The 18,504-nt window shown below is 38.3% G+C and overlaps 1 protein-coding gene across 4 annotated transcripts in view; it reads left to right on the top strand.

Moving 5' to 3' along the window:
• Nucleotides 1-454: 454 nt before the first annotated feature.
• Nucleotides 455-18,504, top strand: part of nck2a (NCK adaptor protein 2a) — a 107,618-nt gene continuing 89,568 nt past the window's right edge. For 3 of the 4 annotated variants that reach the window (XM_073911776.1, XM_068223351.2, XM_009304471.5), the window contains exon 1: nucleotides 455-633. The gene's annotated coding sequence lies outside the window, so the exon portion shown is untranslated. 4 annotated transcript variants of the gene reach the window in all.

The raw sequence follows: 18,504 nt of genomic DNA, 5'->3' as shown, positions 1-18,504 counted from the left end.
AAGAGCTGAAGCTGAAGACATCAAATCAATTAGCATTTTTAACGTGTTTTTGACGTCAATTTGAAGTCGTTTTGACAGAGATTACCTCAAATTAATAACATATTTATTCATTTTCCTTCAGCTTAGTTTCTTTATTAATCAGGAGTCGCCACAGTGGAATGAACCGATAACTTTTTCAGCATATGTTTTACTGGATGCATGAATAACTATTAATGATTAAAACATTCTACAATTTGATTGTCCTGCTCTTATGCATGTGATAAAATCTGCTTGCTTCCAAACTTTCATTAGTACATTGTAACTAAACTTTGAGTATTTGATGAGCTCCTCCATCATCATCATCATCATCATCAGAAGTGTCGCGCGCCTCCCTCCGCGCTCTCGCTGTGCCATGGCAGCGGTGACGTCACCCGTGCATTGACTCGCGCTGGCGGCGGAGAGCGAGAGCTTGAACAGACCGAGGGTTGGAGAGAGGAGAGGAGCAGCCTGGGCCCCGCGGACCATAAATAAATAAACAAAAACTAAACCCAAACGGATTTACCTTCGCTTCGCTTTATCCTACCAATCCAAGTCTGCAAAGAGAGCGTGTTTTCAGCGCGATTTGAAGCCCGATCTGTCAGGAGTTACAGCAAGGTAAGACCAACATATAGTAGTAATAAAAGGCTTCGCGTAAAGTTACCCCGGTGTCCTTTCCGCGCAAAAACTGGTATCGCGTTTGGATGAATTTAGCTACTATATGGAGAGGATGAGTGTGTGTGTGCTGCAATGTGAAACGAGAAAGAAACAGGAGCACTTTGAATGATTGTGTGTCTCGCGCTCGTCTTTTGTCTTTAACTGCTCTGTTGCCACAATAGAGATCACAAACCGCCTGCTTAAGTTGCTGGATTTGACACATTCGCCAAACAGCGAGGATCATCTGTTGAATGGTGCGGTTGAAATGCTGCTTTCGGTTTGTTGTTTTTGTTTTGAGGTTCCAAATTTGGAGAAAGAATGAAACGATGGCTGCTGCGAATGTCCATTGTCATTCACATGTTGTGTGGTGAGTGTGTGTGTGTGTGTGTGCACGCGCCATGGAGTCATCCACATTGTGAAACAGCAGCTTTCCCTGACATACATTGGAATACTTATCCCTTGCGTACATTGTGTGTGTGTTTGTGGATGTTGTTTATTCAGATGGGAGTCTTATGAATGAATTAGCATCGCGAGAAGTGCGGGATATAGTTCTCTGGGAGTGAAGGAAAGTTTGATGTTGATTTAAAGTGAGACTTCAGTGTTATTGAACGCTGTTTAGCCCATATCAAATACTTAATATTTGCTTAGACGTTTTCTAATCCTATGAGAACTCAAAATGTAGATATAGCATGCTCTTAAGAAAATGTGGAATTATTTTTGTTTTGGGTACCAGAAATTCTCTGTTAAAGTAATAGGCTACATGTATTTAGTATATTATTAAAAATATCACTATTAATATTTACGCCATATGTCATTCAAGACGATGATATTTCTTTTCACCAGTTGAACGTTAAGGAAGATTTTAAGCTGCGGTCCTTCATGAGTCATAAACCACAAGTAAAAGGAATAATTCACCCAAATATGAATATTCTGTCATCGTTTACTCACCCTTCGCCTGTCACACTCTTGCTTAGGGTGCTTTCTTCTGTTAAACGTTATTTTGAAAACATGTTGGAAACCGGTAAACATTCATTGATTCATTCATTTTATTTTCCACTAAGTCCCTTTATTAATCAGGGGTCGCCACAGCGGAATGAACTGCCAACTTTTCCAGCATATGTTTTACGCAGTGGATGCCTTTCAAGCTGCTACTCATCACTGGGAAAAACCCATACACTCTCATTCACACACATATGCTGCATCCCAATTGGCATATACTTTTACTAAGCCCTAAAATAATGTACTGTTTTTGTGAAGGAAAAGTGCATACTTTGGAGTGTGCAACAGAAGAGTATGCAAGCTTTGGGACATACTGCTTCCTCTTTAACAGATCGTTGTTGGTTATGCCCCCTGTTAAACATCCACACACCATCCACTTTTCTGTCGTATTTAATTTCCTAGCTTATAGAAGCAGCAGCAGCAGGTTAATCTCCCATTCACAGGTCTTTCATGCAGAGAAATCTCCGCAGGTCTTTGGATATTTCTGCATTCAGACGTTATTGTCCAAACGCGTCTTTATATAAGTTCAGTATTGTTGTTGCAGATGAAATATAACCCAGATAATGTGATTTAAATATTTTCCAGTGGGCTAGATATTGACTAACAGTCATTCAAACATCTTTACCGAAGCCTCTCTACTTGACGGTTGGCCATCATGTTTGTAGTTTATTTACAATTTTCACATGCGTTTGTAGTTCTAATCGAATTCACGTCCAACCCGCAATGTATTTGAGTTAGAGTATGGACAGTTCTACACTTAAAAATTTTACCGGAAATAGCCAAATAACCATCCGGGAACCTCTGGCATACTCTTATTAACATACTATGGTTTGGGACATACTAATTCTATATTTAAATTCTATTTAGGATGAATAGTATGCGGATTGGGACGCAGCAATACACAGGACAATTTAGCTTACCCATATCTCTGGTAAACATTGATATCGACTGAAAAGTCAACCCAATTGAGATCCAAACATTCATTCATTTTCTTTTCGGCTTAGGTCCTTTATTAATCCGGGGTCACTACAGCGGAATGAACCAAAAGCATATTCATACACAACATCCATACACAGTTATTCACACTCATACACTACGGACAATTAAGCCTACCCAATTCACCTGTACCGCATGTCTTTGGACTGTGGGGGGAAACCGGAGCACCCAGAGAAAACCCACTTGAACGCAGGGAAAACATGCAAACTCCACACAGAAACGCCAACTGACCCAGTCGAGATTCGAACCAGCAACTTTCTTGTGCCACTGCGTCACCGAGATGCAAACATATCCTTATTTTTGATATAGGCTGCAGCCTTCAGAATAAGAACCAATAACTAAAACGCATATCTTCGTTGTAAACAAATAATTTGTTCTCTAGGATGTCGTGAATAGATCAGAAATGTTTGCAGAGGCTGTAGATTTAACGTGATAATGCAGTAAATAATGCTAAGTTTGTTACACATGCCAATTGTTTTTCTTCATAAGACCTCTGGGTATCTTTAGGAGCTAGGGTTATTTCATTTTCGAATTGATTTTGAATATTTTATTTAGTTTTTCCTACATGTTTGTTTCCACTTTCAAAGTATTTATAGCCAATTGGATTCTTTTTACGAATTGGCAAGGACCTTGGTTTCATCTAAAATCTTTTTTAATCTTCTACTGAAGAAAAAAAGCATAGGGCAGCATGATATTGCGAAAAATCTGATATTGCGATATTGAATTTTTCTGCAATAAATATTGCCCTATAAATACAGTTTTACAAAATAGTTGGAATAGCATTATTTTAACGGTTTTCTGGTGAGTCGAACAGTATTCAGGTACAAAAAATGTAATCATCATAATGGAAAAAATGCTTTTCTTACTTGCTTTGTCTCACTTTTGGTCCTAATATCTAAAAATTTGTAGATTAAGTAAAAACATTGTTTTGTCAGAAGACAAAAAGAGTTTTTTTCTTAAAACAAGCAAACTTATTTGTCAGTGGAGTAAAATTATCTTGTTTTTGCTTTGAAATGTATATCATATTTCCATCATGGATGAATTAAATACGATTCTTTAGCTCCTGGTCAACTATAACCCAGACTCAACATTGCATATCTTGCATTGTTACTATTGCACACATTGCGATATTGATGCTGAAACGATATATTGTGCAGCTCTACTATAGTACATCCTGGATGCCCTGAGAGTGAGTAAATTATCAGCAAATGTGTATTTCTGGCTGGCTATTTAAGTAGAGCTTGAGGGGGCTCTGCATATCAGGAGCCTGGACGAAAAGTAAAGCATAAAGTACACTTTCAGTTTAAGCAAAACATTGCTTAAAAACCAGCTAGTTGATTTTGCCTCACAGATCATTTGAAAAGTCGGGCCTTCGAGAAAGATTTAGTGCATTTAATACACTCTCTGTTTGAAACCATTCAGAATGGTTTCTTTCATGCACAAAGTAAACAAGGAGCATCTTGTGATTTACAGCTGTGTGGCTTTTCTACATTTATGGTCAGGTTCTTCTTGACACTCTTTTCCTTCCCATCTCTCTCTTTCACAGGCTTGCATACTTCCCAGCATTATGATAATTGAATTTTACACCAGTCGGGATTTCACCCGCTCGGCTTAGGTGCCGTAAGTGGCTCAAATACTGGGCTACTTTGAAGACAATAATCCTATTTTTATAGTTTCTCATGAAACATCCTTGGAGGATTGAAAAAGCTTATGGTACACAGTACCACTTGTGTTGGGTTTCCATCAAAACCAACTGTGTTTCTACCAGCGCAATCGTAACTTTTTGATTTAGTGGCTAAAGGCTGATTTATACTTATGTGTCAAACGCCGGCGTATGCTACGGCGCTGACGCATAGCCCTTCGCCGTGGCTGTCGCCGTCACTGACCTGCACCTCTCAAAAAATGTAACTGCAACGACGCGCAGCGTAAGCACTGTGATTGGTCGGCTTGGTAGCGCTGACGAGTCTGGGCGGGACCGAGAGCCGCGCGAATGGCGCGAGCGATTGTTTACAAGTGTGGAGCTTTTGTTTTGTGTTTACCTCATAGTTAAAGTTGTTGCACGTCCGCCGGTTCCTGCCTCAAAATGAGCGAGTTTGAGCAACTTGTACATCCCGGAAGTGTTTAGGAAAAGCAATAAAGCAACGAAGAAACTCGACACAGAGGAACATTTACACCTCACTGCCAACTAGTGTTTCGGAAGTGTTAATGCAGACCGACAGAGACAGCGCGCAGAAGTATAAATGCACAGCTACGCACGTTGCATGCGCCGTGGGTTATGCCGGTCACTTGACGCAAAAGTATAAATAAGGCTTAATTCGTATGAATTCCTATGATCTAATTCATACAATTTAGTACGATTTGCTCATCACATAATGACTGTTGGGTTTAGGGGTGGGGTTAGGTGCCACGCCTCCTTTTTAAAATCGTACATTTTCGTACGACTGAACTCGTATGAATTTGTACGAATTAGCCACTAAACTGACAAAACGTAAAATACTTGCATCTCCTCGAGAGATCGGGCTGTTTTTTTTTTCCAGGTTGGATTTCTTGTCTGTGTTTTGTATGCACGATGTGGGGATTTTTTTGACAAGCTTGACACTGATCACACCCACACCTCTTTCTTTTCACGAGTCAAAATCTGTTGTGTGTTTGGCCTACAGTGTCAGGTTTGTGGAATCTCAGGCATGATTGATAAACATGGTAATAGCTTGCTTTGTTACGAAACCCATGTATGTGTCACGTAATGTCTGTCATTGCGCAATAAAACACAGCATAACTGAGCTTACGTAATGCAACAGACACACAATGCCATAAGCAGCATCCCAAAGGTCATAAAACCTGAAAAAACCTTCTTGGCAGTTTTGAAACTTCAGGAGTAGGCATGGGACGATAATCCCTTTCAAGGTATACCGCGGCTTGGAAAATTCAGTGTTTTAAAACTGACAAAATCTGCTTTACCATTGCTTTAATATATATAAGGTTTTTAAGTATTTTTGTTTGTTGTTTTTTAGGATTACAGTGTGTCCAGCAGAAAAGATATCCGATGATGCTGTTTTAAATTTTAATGAAATCTGTGTTTTTGAAAGGGAGCAGAAGTCAATGATTCATTTGAATTATTTAGCCTGACATGTTTACTGCTCCAAGATAATTTAAATGATTCTGAAACTAAAATATATTGTGTTCAAAGGAAAAAAAAAGTTTTAGTTTGTTACGCAGACATTTAAAAGGAACTTATTTTACAGCGGTAATTACAATTAGGGCTGTGCAATTAATCAAAATTTAGTTTCGATTTTGATTTTGGCTTCTAACAATTATAAAAAAATATTAATCGAGATAAACTGGTCATTGCACCATATACTACATTATTAGCGGCCCTTTATAGTTTCCCCCTAATTTCTGTTTAACGGAATGAAGATTTTTTTCAACCCATTTCCAAACATAATAGTTTTAATTACTCATTTCTAACAACATTCAGCTTAAAATGACATTTAAAGGCTTAGGGTAAATAGGCAAGTCATTGAATGACAGTGGTTTCTTCTGCAGACATTCAAACATATATAGCTTAAAGGGGCTAATAATAGTGACCATAAAATAGTTAATGTAAATATTTAAAACTGCTTTTATTGTAGCTGAAATAAGACATTCTCCAGAAGAAAAAATACTATATCAAATGCTGCAAAAAATTCCTGAATCTATTAAACATAATTTGGGAAATATGGGAATTTGGGAAAGAATCTTATACCATGCCTTTTTAGGAGTTGGAAATATATTGTGAAAATGACTTGAAACATTTCTTATCAATTTAAGATTTGAATATAGCACCTCAGTGGCAGTGTGGTTTTGTTTTTATCTTTGTGGACTAGGAAAGCTGAATACTCTTTTTAGTCCTGAAATAGTACAAAAAATGTCCTGAAGCTCTCTTGTTACTGATCTCATTTACAAATGTGCTGTTTTTTGGACCAAGGCTCTGGAATGTGCTGCGCACGCGGTCCTCTCTCAGTACCAGCCACCGATCTCCAAACAAAAGACTGTTCATTCAAAGCGTTTCTCTCCATTTGAGCTTTGCCATCAAGATTTGTGAATTGTGGTTTCCGCTATCACTTCTGAGCAAATCCATGCGAATGTCAACCTTGCCATGAAAAAAAAAAGTTTTCACCAAAATATTGATTTTTGTGTAAGCTTGTAATTTACAGTACCTCAAAATACTCCAAAATATCTCTGTCATTGTTTTCAAACAATTAAATTTGATTTACCAAAGTCACATAAGTGGCACTTCTTCAGAAATGTCAAATAAAATAAAATCAATCATTTTTGTTCTATAGATTTTTTTGTTCTATATAAGGTTGTGCAGTTTAATTCACAGAAATTCTACAAAGTCTGTTGTACAGTTTAAACTAGGGCTGGGCGATTTTTTTATTTTTTATTTTTTATTTTTTTATTAATTTATTTATTTTTTTAGATTTTTATGATTAATTAGAATTTGCGTTTTAAGACGATTTGATTTTTATATTAAATCAAAGTATCGTGATTTTTAAAATAAAAATATTAGATACATTATAACTGCACCAATGCGCTGGTTCACTCTCTGTATTACTCTGCCAGACTGCCTGTCTGGGTTTCAGTCATGGTAGTGACGGACTGAGACTGGACAGCCTAATTTAACCCAATGCATGAAGTTGCTGGCATTCATCGCAGAGCTGGGGCAGATACAACAAATGCAAGCATTTAAGTGTCTTAAGTTGTGTATTTTTCTTTTGTTAATACCTCAATCGCGCTTTGGTCGACTCTCATGCTACTCCAGCGCTGCCTGACGAGGGGTTTTACATTCAGACTAATGCATCAAGTAAAATCCTGCATGACTTCACGCTTTACTAAGTCACGTCTGTGTGGATTGTCAAGACATATTCTCTTATCAATTCGATAAACTCGATCTCAACATGTATGAAAGACGTAAAAACCCGCCATGTGAAAAACCGCACCGATCTTAGTTCAAACCGCGCTGATCTTAGTTTGGTTTTTGAACAAGAGCTGAGGTGAGCAGCTGTAACAATGAGAAGTGAAAGTACCCACCCCCATGACGTCATTTAGCGGACCTAGTTAAAACCCAGACAGGCAGTGAGGCAGCATAATACAGAGAGAGGTGCAAACCACATCAAATGATCGGTATTTAAAAAAAAAAAAGGGGGGGGTAGAATAAGTATATTATTTTATATTAGACACACATCTGGTGCTTTTATTTGCTCCTGCTATACATCCACAACTTCAAGCATTGGGTTAATTTAGGCTTTACAGTTCCCATGTTCAGTCCATTAATAAAATGGCAGCAGCATTACAACCTGTCATTCAATCAGAAGAAGACAAAGTCAAAGCCGAGCTGACAGCCAATCTTTCCTAAGCTCAGCAAAACTTGCAAAAAAATACATCTGTATTCCTGCAATTGCAATATTTACAAAAATACACCTTGTTGACCAATTTATACATGGCATGACCATTAAAAATACAACGTTCCTTAACCAGATGTTTTTCAAGTTACTTATAAAGAAAATGTTACTTCAGTCATGTTGTTGTAATGTTTGAAGTTGACTAATTACACCAGCGGTCACCAAACTTGTTCCTGGAGGGTTTCTCAATTCCAAGAACGCAGAGAATGGACTTGCTTTCTTGTGGAGACCGGTCTTGCCAGGTGTCCTCGGAAGAACAAACTCAGGAGACCACGAGAACAGAGAACACGTCCAGTAAGAAAGGAGATGCTGCGTTCTTCCTGATGGTCACATGACCTTCATGCGTTTTAAATGGAAAATGATTTAAACATTACAGCATTCATACAAGGATATATTGTTTTCCCCCTATTCGAAATATATACTTTGCATAAAAACATTATCCATATACTCTGCACAACATAAATAATACAGATTTTAATACGAATTACAGCAAACAAACACCCTTGATGTGTTTATTCCTTTATTAAGATGTCCATGGTGATGTTTACTTTCACCGTTTCATTTAGGGAAGCTCCTGAGGTAAATAAGTTAAATCTCTGAACTTTAATAATAAATCTAGATAAAATGCTGCGCTTCCCACCTCCAGTCACAATGACCTCTGGGACTCCCAGAGCGAGTTCGGTGCTCAAGTCTGTATCGGTGCATTTTCGATATCAAGATCACATCCGGGAAGTTTCATGCATCCTCCGTTCTTGCGGTCTTGAGTTTTGGAACTGAACTTTGGCAGCTGATGATGGCGTTACACGAGAACACGAGGATGCAAGACCGCTGAAGAACTCATAAGCTGCGTCCCAAATCGCATACTTATGCACTATTCTACGCCATTTTGTAGTATAAATAGTGTAAGTAGTGCGTTCACACTGAAAACTCTAAAAATCATAAGTGCACTTTAATTACCCGGATGATGCACTCATCCAGCCGCTAAACTGAAGTGTATAATGATGGACACTTCACAAACTCAACGACCGCAGGTTTGCTTACGTAGCGGAAGGGGCGGAGCTATCGGGTGCACATGTTAGATAACTTTATTTATTTTGGATGGTGAAAGCAAAATTCTCCTACGAGAGTGATTATAGCGCCTCCCGATGGTGAATGCGGCAATACTCACGGCAGGTATTATTTGATAATTTGGTCGTTTATTTCACTGATTTGGCAACCGTCTAACGTCATCAGGGAAACGGTTTGAATTTCCGCTTAGTAAAAAAACATTAGTGTGTCATTTGTGACGCCACTACATGCATATACTATCCTGTTGAGTGTGTAAGTGCATAAGTATATAGTGCATGAGTGCATAGTGTGCCATTTGGGGCGCAGCTCTATAGACCTTTTTCACAGCGGAATTGAACACCGGAAGCGCCCTTCGAAGCAGTGTATCGATATTTCCGGGTTCGCTAGGAGTCGCAGAGACATGACAGCCTCGGGACAGCGGATGACTTTCTCACGGTCAACTTTGCCATAATTTGGAAAGGAAGATGTTGTTCGGTGAATGTGTAAAACTGCCTTAATAAAACAGCATTTAAAAGATGATACCGATTTGCAGAGTTTGTGCAGAAAACGTGTCTTACACACAGCGTTTGCAACGTCAGGTTCCAGTAAGGTGCACAGCCAAGAGCATAAAATCTGCTCATTCAAGCCATTCGTAAACTAGATTAACCTGGCTATTTAACATCCAGCAGGATGAGTTTTATGTCAGTAGTCCCGTCTGTAAACTGTTCTAACCCCCTCCTTCCTATTTATTCAGAGTCAGATATAGTGAATGGCGAGGTAGCTGTACAGGCGAGTTGCTATCGGTTAATACATTAACTTACAGGTTGTTTAATGCTCGTGAGGTTTTCTCAAGTCTGGAAACACGTTAGCTCCTACTCGTGGATAATATTCATTTTTATTATTTATTTAAAGAACAGCAAATAACATTTTAAACATTAACACATTAAATAACACATTAAAGTAACAGATTAAATAACACATTAAAGTATACTATCTTTATTATATAACTGACTAAACAAATAATTTTGCTGTCAAACCAATTAAAAAAAAAGAGATTTGCATTTGTATGAACTGTCTATTATTCCAAAATAACAACAATGTAGGGATAAATGACCATGATGAGCACTTGTTTGTGGAAAGCAGATAGCTTAACTGGAGTTTTGTCTATATTATAATTACTCATCAAAATAAACCACAGACCACCAGTCTTTAATGAAACATAATAATCTCCACTTTGAAATGCATACAGCATAAGAATGTACTCCCTACATATATTTTGAAACGGCATTCAACCCCCTTTAATATTGTCATCCATGATTTTCCCTGTCCTTCGTCTTTCGGGAGATCGTGGTCATTAAAGTAAGAGTGTCGTTTTTGAGTTGAAGCAGCTGGGAACGCAGCAATCACAGCGATGAGATGATCCTGCCATTCTTTCTTGCTCCGTCGCATTGAAACCGGATGTTGTGGTACACTGCTTCGCTTACCGGAACCAGGAAGTGTGAAAAAGGCCTATTGAGAAACAGCCTTTAGCTCAAACCTTAATCAAACACACCTGAACAAGCTAATCAAGGTCTTTCTAGGTATACTTGAAACACCCAGGCAGGTGTGTTGGGGCAAGATGAAGCTAAACCCTGCAGGGACACCGGCCCTCCAGGACTGAGATTGGTGACTCCTAAATCACACAATAAAATAAAAAAGAAATCGTAAATCAGTCAAACTTTATGAAAAAAACCTAGATTTATTATTTTTTTTTTTTGCCATGTCGTCCAGCCCTTCTGTAAACTCACAGACTTTTTTGTTCACATCTATAAAGCATGTTTATTTTTCTTATTTAAAATATAAACAATGTTTACAGATTGATATATTTCTGATCCCGTAACTCTGTGGTTCATTGTTTTGGATAGATGTTTCAATATAATATTAACATATACCTTTGATGTGAATTTATGTTTTGAGTTTTTACTGTAAATGTTACGTCTGTAACGCTGGAATTGCTCTTCCGCAGTTTCTTTTTTCTTTTTGCAGGATAAGTTACTATCTATGTCTAAATCTATCAGAACTGTCAGCTCTCATTCAGAAATGTTGTACGTTGTGATTTTCAGATGAATCAGTCAATTAGAGACATGTTTGGTTTTGCCATTCCAGACGTGATTTGTTTGAAATTATAGTTTGTGTTTGTTGGTAATTGCGTCCGGCTTAGAAATCTTGCAAGCCAAGTGTTTTCTGCATCTCTCGGCTGGCTTACGCTGATGCCTCCACAACTGGCCCCTTCAGAACTTTGACCTAAATGTACTTTAACTTTTCTATAACAGGCTGTAATTACAGTGTTTATGGATTTGGCAGAGTCTTGCAAGTATTCGGCGTAGCCGCAGATGGTTTGTGGTTTAGTATTTTGTAAATGTATTGATTTATCACATACCCGTGGTTAAGGCTGCACGTTGTTCCTTACTGGGTGGATGTCCGCTAAAATGTTAACAGTTTGTGTAGTAAATGTACATTTTTGTGAAAGTGGCCTTTTAAAATCCGCAATCAAAGTCTGTAGAACGGATCTCTATGGTATTATACAAAAATCCCACATGTCATCGTCTCGGATCTATACATGTAGAGTGTGGAAATCATTTTGGGAGGGAAAGACTCGCATCTACAAGATCACGTCATGGTGGAGTTGTGGCTTGGAGCTGGAAATTGCTTTTTTGTGACGTCTTGATCTACAGCAAATTTTAATCTTTCCCAAAATAAGGGCCTTCGTAAAAAAAAAAAAATAAGAGAGAAAAGGCCCAGATTGTTGGCTCTAGAGACAGACGCCCCATCTAATAGAGCGCACAGATGCCGGTTAAAGGTCAGGCTGGAGTTTTGTTATTTTTATCATAATCATTTGTAATCTGGAGCGGCCATTATGCGCACAGCTGATTTAGCAGTGATGGAACTGATTTGGTCGCCGTGCCTCTAGTGAAAAAGAGGATTTATCCGGCAAATCACTCTTAGCGCGCCTAAAATATGTCGTTCCTTGGGTTGGATTGGATTTAAAGACCACGTATGATTTTTTTCCCCCTTCTCTTTAGCACTGTTTTTCATACTGGTGGAGAGACTAAAGAGATTTGACTGTGAAAGCGATCATGCGCCATTATTCCATAGACTGTTCCTCTAAATCAGCAAGAAACTTCCCTTTTTTTTTTTTCCTCATGGAATATTCAGAGCCTGCAAAGTGACTGTGAACGATGACAGCGTATGGACATCTCATTTAGGGATGAATTCAAACCGTTCTCACAGGAAAACATAACTATTTTACCAGGTTGGCTTCCTATGGATTTGTTTGATGTGAGTTTTTATTTATTATTAATGTGAACGTGCATCCCTTAATACAACAGTTACTGGGGAAAAAGTAGGGAATAAAAATAAGTTTTTAAGAATTAAGGATGTAATCTAGGGATGCAGGTGATGCAAAATATTGGAATTTCTAGCATTGCGCTATCTTGTTCTTCTGTGATATCTGTCAATAGATGGACGGATGGATAGACAGACAGACAGACAGACAGACAGACAGACAGACAGACAGACAGACAGACAGACAGACAGACAGACAGACAGATAGATAGATAGATAGATAGATCGATTGGTAAATAAAATGATACCAAAAAATAAACAGTGCTTTATTGTTTTCCGAGGAGTCTTAACAGTACTAGGGTCTAGCAATTGAATAATTAAATGTTAAATGATACTGCTTAGTCATTGTTGTATAAAAAATAAAATTAAATTAATTGTTATTAAAGTTACAAAAGGTACAAGTTATTATGCCAAAAGGCTTTTAACATCTTACAGTCAAAGGCCTCAAAAAACAAATCATGAATTGTAATTGATGAAGTGGGATGTGACTATTGCGAATGATCACATTGCGATATCATGACGATATGTTACCCTAGTGTTCACTAGTTCATTTTGATTACGATTATCATCATGTCTTTGATTTGGTTCAGTTCGATATCACAGTGAATATTTAGAATATTAGACGGCTGAATTTAGAATTTCACTTCTTATTTATATTTATATAATTTTGTCATTAAATGCAAGCAGTCATATAAATGAATTGAACCTTTCAAAGAAAACACGCTTCTTGAATTGCATCAAACATCAAATACGTGACAATGACATGTTCAGGAATGTGTTCTGCGACTCAAAGAGTGGGAGAAATGGAGCTTTTTACAGTCTTGTAATTTGGAGCATTTCTATTTGCACACTGTAAAACCCAATGGGATGCTACTTTTCAAAAGGTACACTTTTGTACAATACATGTGGACATAGTACCTTTACTGTACATTTTTGTACCTTTAAAAGTTCACTGTTGTACCTTTAGTTTTCACTTTTGTATTTTTAGGGTTCACTGTTGTACCTTTAGTTTTCACTGGTGTACCTTTAGTTTACACTTTGTACCTTTAGTTTACACTTTGTACCTTTAGTTTACACTTTGTACCTTTATGGTTCAATTTTGTATTTTTAGTTTACACTTTGTACCTTAAGGGTTCACTTTTGTATCTTTAGTGTTCACTTTTGTACCTTTTAAGTTTTACTCTTGACCTTTTAGGGTTCACTTTTGTACCTTTAGGGTTCACTCTTGTACCTTTTAGGTTTTACTCTTGTACCTTTTAGGGTTCACTTTTGTACCTTTTAAGTTTTACTCTTGACCTTTTAGGGTTCACTTTTGTACCTTTAGGGTTCACTCTTGTACCTTTTAGGTTTTACTCTTGTACCTTTTAGGGTTCACTTTTGTACCTTTTAGAGTTCACTTTTGTACCTTTTAGGGTTCACTTTTGTTTCTTTAGGGTTTACTTTTGTACCTTTAAGCTGCTACGATGTACACATTTGTACTTTTTAGGTAGTAATAATAATTTTAAGCACCTGTTAGAAACAAAGCTGTACAGTTTGAAAGGGTACCGCACCAGTGACAGATTTTGTACCTTTATTTCTAAAGCCTGGTTTATACTGTGTCAATTGATCGACATGACCCACGGCACATGCAATGCGCGTAGCTGTGCAATCATACTTCTGCGCACTGTCTCTGTTGCTCTGCAATAACACTTCCAAAACACTAGTTGGCAGTGAGGTGTTTTTGTTCCTCTGTGTTGAGTTTCTTCGCTGGTGTTTATTCTGAATGCTTCCTTAATGTACAAGTGGTTCAAACTCGCTCATTTTGAAGCAGGAACTGGCAGACGTGCAACAACTTTAACCATAAGGTAAACACAAAACAAAAATTTTCACCTGGAGGTCCTTCACGGGACGCGACACTTGTAAACACTCGCTCCAATAGACTCTCGCAGCTCTCGTTCCCGCCCACACTTGGCAGCCCTTCCAAGCCGACCAATCACAGAGTTTGCACTAAGTGTCAATGTGACGCGTAGTTACATTTTTTTGAGAGGGTAGAGGGCTGTGCGTCCACGCTTAGGCTGCGCGATAGCATACGCATGCGCTTGACACAGAAGTATGAATCAGCCTTAAGGCTATAGTATGCTACTGGCACATGTGTCTCGACTCCCTTATATAATTAAAATCAGTTATCTTAAATCACACATCATAACTATTATGGTCTGTTTCTAAACCAATACCAATATTGTCCTCTTCTGCTTTGCGATGCACTGTAAAAAAATATTAATTTTGACACCCCTGGTATGAATTCAAACGAGTTACTCACCAATTCACCGAAATGTAAAATAGTTGAAGAATTGTCATTGGATTGTGTTGTGTGATTTATTTATTTTAAAAATAAATTTGAGTTTGCTGGCTTATAGGCAAATTGAATGTCATATTAAGCAGAAGTCATAGCAAAAGATGATTGCTCATATTCAGGCATTTTTGCATTGCTTTAAAAAGCCTGCTCTAGCTTTGTTTTCCATGCAGACTTTGTTTAGTGTGAGTTGCAATCTGGGTGTTCAGTGCCGTTGTGGTGGCATTCATTTAGAAAGGGCAATTTATTTAACGAGGGCATTGTTTGGTTAATTGTGTTTACATTAAGGGAACGAGGTTTGTTGACCATGGGGAACGTTCTCATGAGTAACTATTAGCAGTTAAGGAGATTTTTTTGTTTTACTGAGGATCGTGTGAAAACTCACTGGGAAATTGAACTAGACTTTGTCCTTTGGCTGAACCGCTTCCTTTCACATGCTTTCCAGGGACCATCTCAGACATACAGCGGCACAGAGCATCCTTTCTCTTTCTGGCTTTGTTCTCTCTTTGTTGGATCACAGTCCTGGCTGCTGCTTCCATCCATCCTCTGATCGCTCTTTTTATAGTCGTACATCCAATTGCCAGGATTATAGCTTGCCAGCATTAGGTTTGGTTTGTATTGCACAGGTAATACTAATTGATTGATTGCATAAGGGCAAGCACTGTTTAGATTTTTATTGTTATAATTTTTTCATCACTAATATTACTTCTTTATTTGGACTTGTTGAAGCATAGCAATGAAATCTGAACTAATTTTATATTAACCATATATTATTATTTGATAAATAGCTCATCATTTTTTTTATAATCATTTTTTAACAGTACCTTTTTGAATTGCGTTACCTAGAATGACAAAACTTTTACATCAGCTATATTTAAGGCTATCAGGCTTTGAACAGTCCATCCATCCATACATCCATTCATCTATCCAGTCCAATCCCACCCATCCATTTTAAATCCCATCCATCCATCCATCCATCCATCCATCCACTGAAACCCATCCATCTATCCCTCCATTCAACCAAGCTCATCCAACCACCCAAACCCATTCAACCAAACTCTACCAAACCCATCCATCCACTCAAACTCATCCATCTATCACTCCATCAACCAAACCTGTGCAAACCCATCCATCTATCCATCCATTCATTCAAGCAAATCCATGCATCTATCCAAATCCATCCATCCATTCAACCAAATTCGTCCAAACCCGTGCATCCACCCAAATCCATCCATCTATCTATTCATTCATTCAAGCAAACCCATGCATCCACCCGAAACCCATTCAACCAAACCTATCCAAACCCATCCATCTTTTCATCCGTTCAACCAAATCCATCCAAACCCATTCATCCACCCAAACCCATTCACCTATCCATCCATTCAACCAAACTTGTCCAAACCCATTCATCCACCCAACCCATCCATATATTCAACTAAATCCATCCAAACTCATGCATCTATCCATTCATTCATTCAACCAAACCCATCCATCTATCATCCATTCGACCAAATACATCTAAACTCATCTATCTATCCATCCTATCAACCAAACCCATGCATCCACCTAAACGCATCCATCTATCTATCCGTTCAGCCAAACCTGTCCAAACCCATCCGTCCACCCAAACCTATCCATCTATCCATGCATTCAACCAAACCCATCCAAACCCTTCTATCTATCTTATTATAGTTATGAAATAGTTTGACAACAAGCAGGAAATGTTCATGGGCCAAAGACATTACCACTTTGAAAGGGTCCAAAGACACCTTACATATATTTAGTCTGTATCAGTTTGACGATACAGCACACCACAAGTACAACATTTTATGTATAATAAATGAAGTAGTTGTATGTAAGTAAGTGCCACAGCATTAACAATTTTGTTGGCAGACTGATAAAACGTCCTCGTTCTGGCTTGTGGGAGCTCAGTACCGTCTGGCAATCTTGCTGGATCTTGTGATCTTTGCAAGTGCTTTCCAGTTTTCTGAGCAATATGCATCAGGTAGCCAGTGAACCGAGTCCAGACTGTACGTGAGCTTGCCGACTAACACTATCTAGTCATCGTCTGGTCCGGTAGGCTGATTGTGTTTTCTCGTACTATCTGATATCAGACTCCTTATGAAAGGTTCTATCATCTTTCTGTGTAATATTCTCTCCTGTACACACACAACTTTGAAGGTACTTACATTTTCCTTTCTGCATGGGAAGAACACAACAGATTTAGTCTTTCTGTTTAGCGCCCAATTGCCATGCACACTGAACCAATCCTTAATTCATTTTCTAGTCATAAACACCCTGCAAAGGGCTTCTTGAGCTGTAATTAGGGGTCGCCTGCTCTTAGCTGCTCTGCTGGTTTTGAATTTCCTCAGCGAAATGGCCATTCTGGACTGGACAGGGTAATGCAGGACAGCAGTGTGAAATTCAACACCGCCTCTAAGTGCTTCAGTGCAGCTCGGAGTAAGCGGCAGATTTGAGCCCTGCTGATTCAGATGCTTCTCCTGCCCTCCCCCTCGCCCAGACAGGCTCGCGATAAAGAGCACAACTTAGGTGTAGCTAGAGGTCATGGAGTTTTGACTCTGAATATGATTGCTCTTGATTAACCAAAGCAAGACATTTATGTAAAAGGATGGTTTAATCAAGTAAAGACATTCACTCAAGCACTACGGCCGATTTAGTTCATCCAGTTCACCTTTAGAGCATTTTTTTTGACCTGTGGGGAAAATCTGAGCACCTGGAGGAAACCCACGCCAACATGAGGAGATCATACAAACAAACAAGCCACACAGAAATGACAACTGACCTAGCCGGGACTCAAATCAGCTGAGCTACCATGCCGCCCCTCATTCATGTACAGCTTTTGCTTATTAATTTTATCCATTTTTTGTCCACGCATTGAAGGTTAGTCAGGTTGAAATGGTTCAAGCTCTTTAAAGGTAGCTGACATGCCTAAATATACATATATGAACTTTTTGTCCTTAAGAAACTTTAAATACCCAATCATTCACTATTAGCAGAATTTCCTAACCTATGTTCGGAGGTAGGCTGATTTTTCAGATGGGTCAATCTTTATCACATTGGTATATAGCGGCAGCCATTGCATTGTCCCAGTTTACAATATTTATTTCGCCATTCTCCCTCTTCCTGTTTGCTAATGCAAAAAGTTTTGTTATGGTTATACCTGGTGTCCATGCTACTCCTACATGTTTAACCCACGTAAATATTCATTTTGAAAACACTAAATTACCTGTTTTAATTTGTAAACTCAACTAACTTGCCTTGTTTGGTTCAGTAAAGACGGACTGAAATGGAAACTTTTGAAAATAGAGGCCATGCTTTCCATAATCAATCCAATTCATCTTTATTTCAGCGCTTTTACAATGTACATTGTGTCAAAGCAGTTTAACATAGAAGTTCTAGTAAATTGAAACTGTGTCAGTTAGGCTTGGACGGTAATATGGTATATCGCGGGATCTAAAAATAGCAACGGTGTCAGTTTCAATACTGTTATGCCGTCATAAAAAACAATGCACTTAAATAAGAGACAAGTTTTAAATATTAAGTATTAGTTATTTAATGCCTAAAATGTGTATGCGTGATTGTCATCACGGGACAGTGTGGAGGAGAGAGAAG

The sequence above is a fragment of the Danio rerio genome, chromosome 9 (assembly GCF_049306965.1).
Source record: "Danio rerio strain Tuebingen ecotype United States chromosome 9, GRCz12tu, whole genome shotgun sequence".
NCBI classification, from domain to species: domain Eukaryota; kingdom Metazoa; phylum Chordata; class Actinopteri; order Cypriniformes; family Danionidae; genus Danio; species Danio rerio.
The sequence above is the reverse complement of the archived record's forward strand: the minus strand, read 5'-3'. Positions and strand labels throughout refer to the sequence as shown.